Here is a 5,890-nt window from a genome sequence, read left to right on the forward strand (position 1 = left end):
ATCATGTCTTTCATGCCTCCACAACTGAGAAGTGAACGTGGGGTTTTCTTCTCAAATCTGAGCTCCTTCCCTGTTTACAGAGTGACGTCACATCAGCACGACTGCACACAGCATCAGAAATAAACAAAGTCCAACTTCTTACCTTTAAATGAGTGACACTGTATATACACAAGTATTAGCTTTAGATGGATCAACATACAGACATTCGTTTGTTCAATCTAAAACACTGACTATACACATAGCAGGAAATCTAACCCACCTTGTAGGTACAAATCTAACACAACACTACTGTGTGTTACACTAAAGGATTTGTGTAGGTGGGCTTCAGGGGGCTATAAGTGACCTGGTAGAATGTAGTGTACCAATGTGTAATATTTTATCAGTACATAATGATGAACAGAGAACAAAACCAGTCTGTTATTAATGTTGTACAACAGAAATATAGCTTCACTACAGCTGCTTATAAATACAAACACAGTCCACAGCTTAATGTCTCCAAAATCCACAGAAAGGTTCCACAGAACGAAACCTGACGTCTCTTCAACAGTAACGGTGATAAACCTGACCGACCGTCACGTGCAACCGTCTTTGTGTTCACCGTCTGTTTTTACCACATCCACCATCTTCTGATGCAGTGAACCAGACAAAAAACTGTCTATAATTCAACCACAACAGATTAACAACAATCACGAGCCAAGAACAAGAATGTGGTCATTAACAGTTTGGTGTCTTTGTCGAGCTCCAAGTAGAACAAAACAGGACTTTTTAATAACAGTGGTCACGACACTACACTCACCTGTGACACATTATTCATCCTCTCTCTTTTTACCTGCTTGTACACTTGATAAGCAAAGAACAAAGAACCCCATCAAAATAAAAGTCTTCATATAAAAAGTCACATTTAAACTCCATCCTCTACAAACAGGTCAGTGTTAGAGAAAGAAAATCTTCATCACACATCTGAGTTCGCTGCCTAGCTTGTTTCTAACATAATAAGAAGATAAAGCTGAACATTTTCCCACTTCGTCTGTCCAATGTGTCCAGGTCCAAAATGATGGTTGATGTTTTATTGACCACGAGCTCAGTCCTTGGTAAAGTTTAGCAGTAGTGCAGACTGAAGGAGACTTTTGTTTTTCCTTCGTATTGGGTTAAAGTTTTTGAAAGCTTTATGTTTTATTTTTATTAGAAAGAACACTTGAGTAAAAAAGCCATGACAGAGTGAATCTCCCCACAACACTGTGTCACACACAACAAAAGATGAGGAACTTCAACATAAAGACATACTTGAAGGACATTAGAGTGTTTTAATATTTACTTTTTATATTTTCTATCCATATTGATCCCATTTTGTCAGTCTGATGTTTTTCTCATCTGTGAGAGTTTTGTTAAATGTCACTTTCAATATAAACAGAACAGAAAAAGTCTTTCACTGGTGTTTAGTTCAGAAATGTCTTTAGTTCTTAAATGCATGCAGTTATTTTGTAGAGATATTTTTACATACATTTTAGAGAACACTTAATTTTTCATGATTCATATATAAAAGCTATAAAATGCCTCATATGATGTTATAAGATGTTGTCCATGTGGCCCAGCCCTCAGTTCAGATATAACATGTTAGTGTAAAAAGTGACACAATCTTCTGTAAAAGTACCAGAGGTTTGTGTAAAGATGATTAGAGGAACTATTAACACACATTAATCCAAACAGTGCAGTTCAGTGTTACATTAAAATAATAAACCATGCAGTAATACAGTTATAAATAAAAATACTCACACAGCTTCTCTGGAGGCTTTGACCACTGGCAGCAGCTTCAGAAGACCTTCATGTGATGGATCATATTCCCTCAAATTAAACTCATCCAGCTCCTGTTCTGAGGTCAGTAACACAAACACCAGAGCTGACCACTGAGCAGGAGAGAGTCTGGTTCCTCTGAGACGACTGTCACCTCCTCTGTTCAGGTAAGTTTGTACTTCCTGCACTAGAGAATCATCATTCAGTTCATTCAGACAGTGGAACAGATTGATGGATTTCTCTGGAGATGGATTCTTCCTGATCTTCTCCTTGATGTACTCCACTGTTTCCTGTTTGTTGTGAGATCTGCTTCCTGTCTGTGGCATTAAGTCTCGTAAAAGAGTTTGATTGGTGTCCAGTGAGAGACACAGAAGGAAGCGGAGGAACAGGTCCAGGTGTCCATTCTCACGCTGTAAGGCCTTGTCCACTGCTCTCCTGAGGAGATCAGACATGTTTGGGTTTCTGAAGAAATTAAAAAGTCCAGTGCCTTTCCCCACAAGCACATTTGTCTTTGTTAAAATATAGCAGATAAATACATATAAAGCAGCCAGAAACTCCTGAACACTCAGATGTACGAAGCTGAACACCTTCCCCAGGTGAAGCCCAAACTCCTCTCTGAAGATCTGGGTACACACACCTGAGTACACTGACACTTCTCTGACATCAATGCCACACTCTCTCAGGTCTTCCTCATAGAAGATCAGGTTTCCTTTCTCCAGCTGGTGGAAAGCCAGTTTTCCCAGTGCCATGATACTCTCTCTGGTCTGCTGAGGATCACGGTCACATTTCTGATGGTACTTTTGGTCCTTGTGTTTGATCTGAAAGATCAGGAAGTGTGTGTACATTTGAGTCAGAGTCTTGGGGATCTCTCCACCCTCTGCTCCACCCAACATTCTCTCTAGAACAGTGGAAGAGATCCAGCAGAAGACTGGGATGTGACACATGATGTAGAGGCTTCTTGAAGACTTCAGGTGAGTGATGATGTTATCAGCCAGGCTCTGATCACTGATCCTCTTCCTGAAATACTCCTCTTTCTGAGGATCACTGAAGCCTCGTACCTCTGTTACCTGGTCTACACACTCAGGAGGGATCTGATTGGCTGCTCCTGGTCTTGTGGTTATCCAGAGGAGAGCAGAGGGAAGCAGATTCCCCTTGATGAGGTTCGTCAGCAGCACATCCACTGAGGCTGACGCTGTCACATCACACAATCTCTCATTCTGCTGGAAATTTAGAGGAAGTCGACACTCATCCAGACCATCAAAGATCAACACCACTTTGTAGGAGTCACAGTTTATTGATTCTAGTTCTCTTATTTCTGGGAAAAAGTGATGAAGAAGTTTCATCAGACTGAGATTTTGTTTCTTCATCAGATTCAGCTCTCTAAAGGGAAGTGGGAACATGAAGGTGACGTCCTGATTTACTTCTCCTTCAGCCCAGTCCAGAATGAACTTCTGCACAGAGACTGTTTTTCCAATTCCAGCAACTCCTTTAGTCAGCACAGTTCTGATGGACTTGTCTTTAAAGATCTCATTACATTTGATGGGTTTCTCCTGTGTTGCTGGTCTCCTGGACGCTGCCTCAATCTGTCTCACCTCATGTTCATTATTGACGTCTCCACTCCAACCCTCTGTGATGTAGAGCTCAGTGTAGATCTCATTCAGAAGTGCTGAGCTTCCATGCTGTGAGATTCCTTCATTAATTCTTTTAAACTTCTCTCTCAGTTTTGACTTCAACTTTGTCTGATACACAGAGACGAGTTCTAATAAACAAAGTAATAACTAGTTTAGTAATAAATAGTTATAATGCAAAATCGTACAAACGCTGCTATTAATTCCTGACTGATGGACTAAATATTATTGAAGCTGGACCATGAACAGATACAACATGATATTAAAATTAAATGTAAAACTAAAAGTCTTCATATCTAAAACTATTTCCTCTCTCTAAAGTGAAGCTGATGGAATAAAGTCATGACTCAGAGCTCTTACTGTTGTGCAGTGTGTTAGCGAGATCTGTGTGGTTCATGTTCTTCAGGACGTGCAGTGTGATCTTCAGCGCTCCGTCTCTGACACTGTGCAGATCCTCCTCATCCTCCACCTCCCTCTCAGTGCATGCTGGGTAATCTGGACTCAGGAGCTTCCTAAACCTCTTCAGCTCATTCTTTATCAGAGTGATGACTTTGTGTTCCAGCTCCTGGTTAGAAACACACAGGAACAGATCTAAATATTATCATGTTACAGTGAGAGAGACTTTTATTTTATCACAAGAATAAAAGTCTTTTTTTATTATCACATTTAAAACTCATACCACTGATTACTCATAATGCTGCTGCACATCAAGACATGACAAGGAATCACAACACACACATTACACACAACACACACATTACACACTTTAAACACAACACACACTTTAAACACAACACACACATTACACACTTTAAACACAAAACACACAACACACATTACACACAACACACACATTACACACTTTAAACACACACACTACACACTTTAAACACAACACACATTACACACTTTACACACAACACACACATTACACACTTTACACACAATGCACACTTTACACACAACACACACACTACACACTTTAAACACAACACACATATTACACACTTTAAACACAACACACACACCTTGAATATAGAGTCCAGCTGTTTTGTGCTGATGTTTGATTTTTGTGGTCTGTGAACAAACAAAACCCATCATGTAATATGGACTATATGTTTTCATAGCTGCACAAATCACACACTAATAAACACACACAGATATTTAACACTATCCTCTTAACACAATACACTGATTTCAGGATTTCCTAACTGACACCAACATGTTTAGAAACAAATGTCTTTGAATGAAAATTGTTTGAATGAATGAATAAAATCTTTATATAGTCATTAATGTCCCAGGTGTAAATGTTCTTCTGTAGCACCACAGACCCTCCAGCTCAGGGACTGCAGACTGAACTGAACTCTTAAAGCACTTTTCCTCACTGCCAGTCCGAGAGCTGCAGCACTGCACAGTTTAGTGTTTTACTGCTTCAACACCTGATAAAGCTCATGAAGGGCTTCATAATGAGACGAGTGAGTTTGATCAGGTGGAACACTGCTGTAAAACACCTCACTATACTGACCTCACATCAGTAGAACTGTCTCTGGTTTTGAAGTCAATTGGACGTCCCATTGACGCGTCACTCTTCATGGACACACAGCTGGGTTCTGGTGAGTCTGATCTCTTTCCCTCCATCATTCTAGAACAGAAATATCAGCAATAATTAATACTCAGCACTGTTAAACAATGTGTTCATCATTAAACACCAATAATTCCATCTTTTTAATTCAGATCCAGTCTGTACACTTATTCAAACAGGAGACAGGCTTCATAAGTCAGGAATTACACTGATATCAGGAGTCCCAATCACAGCTAACTGACTCAGCTGGGTCTTAAAGCCTGTAGAGTTCACTGACACAAAGCTCTGCTGCTCTTATGCTCCACATTACACCGTCCTTTTTACTCTTCTCTCAGTCAATGATTTGTCTAAACTGTTCTTAGATCAGATCAGTGATATATTCACTGCTATTAAACACCTTAAAGTTGAGTTCCTGTGTTAACTAGTGAGTGTTTAGAGATACAGATGTGTTCCCATGAGACGGTGTGTATTTATTACTGGTGAATGTAAAAGTAAGTCACCTCTCGTCTTTCTTTAAGTCCTGTTTCCCAGACACACTCATGTTGGAGGTCATGTCTCCTTCTCCAGATTACAGCAGGACACACGTTTACTTCACTCCAACATCGGTGTGTTAAATTAAACCCTGAATCAGCACAGAGTTCACTTACAGGAAATAGTCACGCTATCAAGTTATAAAACAACCTGTGTACATTCACTTTCACTACAGTTTGTACAGTTCGACTTTCACTTTCATTACAGTTTGTACTGCAGAGGGGGGAAGGGCAGTGACGCAGACACACACACACACACACACACACACACACACACACACGTTCCGACGGCCATGGATTTCAGGAAGCAGGTGCATGGTCAATGCTGTAGGTAAAATGCGGAATGGAGTTTAATTTAT

The 5,890-nt window shown here is 40.1% G+C and overlaps 1 long non-coding RNA gene across 1 annotated transcript; it reads right to left on the reverse strand.

The window, feature by feature from the left end:
* Positions 1-3,974: 3,974 nt before the first annotated feature.
* LOC113639125 lies at positions 3,975-5,563 on the reverse strand. Its single transcript, XR_007144252.1, has 4 exons — positions 5,502-5,563; positions 4,945-5,061; positions 4,448-4,496; positions 3,975-3,984 (listed from the first exon to the last, which is right to left on the reverse strand). It is a non-coding gene; the product is annotated as an uncharacterized LOC113639125 (long non-coding RNA).
* Positions 5,564-5,890: the final 327 nt, after the last annotated feature.

The sequence above is a fragment of the Tachysurus fulvidraco genome, chromosome 10 (genome assembly GCF_022655615.1).
Source record: "Tachysurus fulvidraco isolate hzauxx_2018 chromosome 10, HZAU_PFXX_2.0, whole genome shotgun sequence".
NCBI classification, from domain to species: domain Eukaryota; kingdom Metazoa; phylum Chordata; class Actinopteri; order Siluriformes; family Bagridae; genus Tachysurus; species Tachysurus fulvidraco.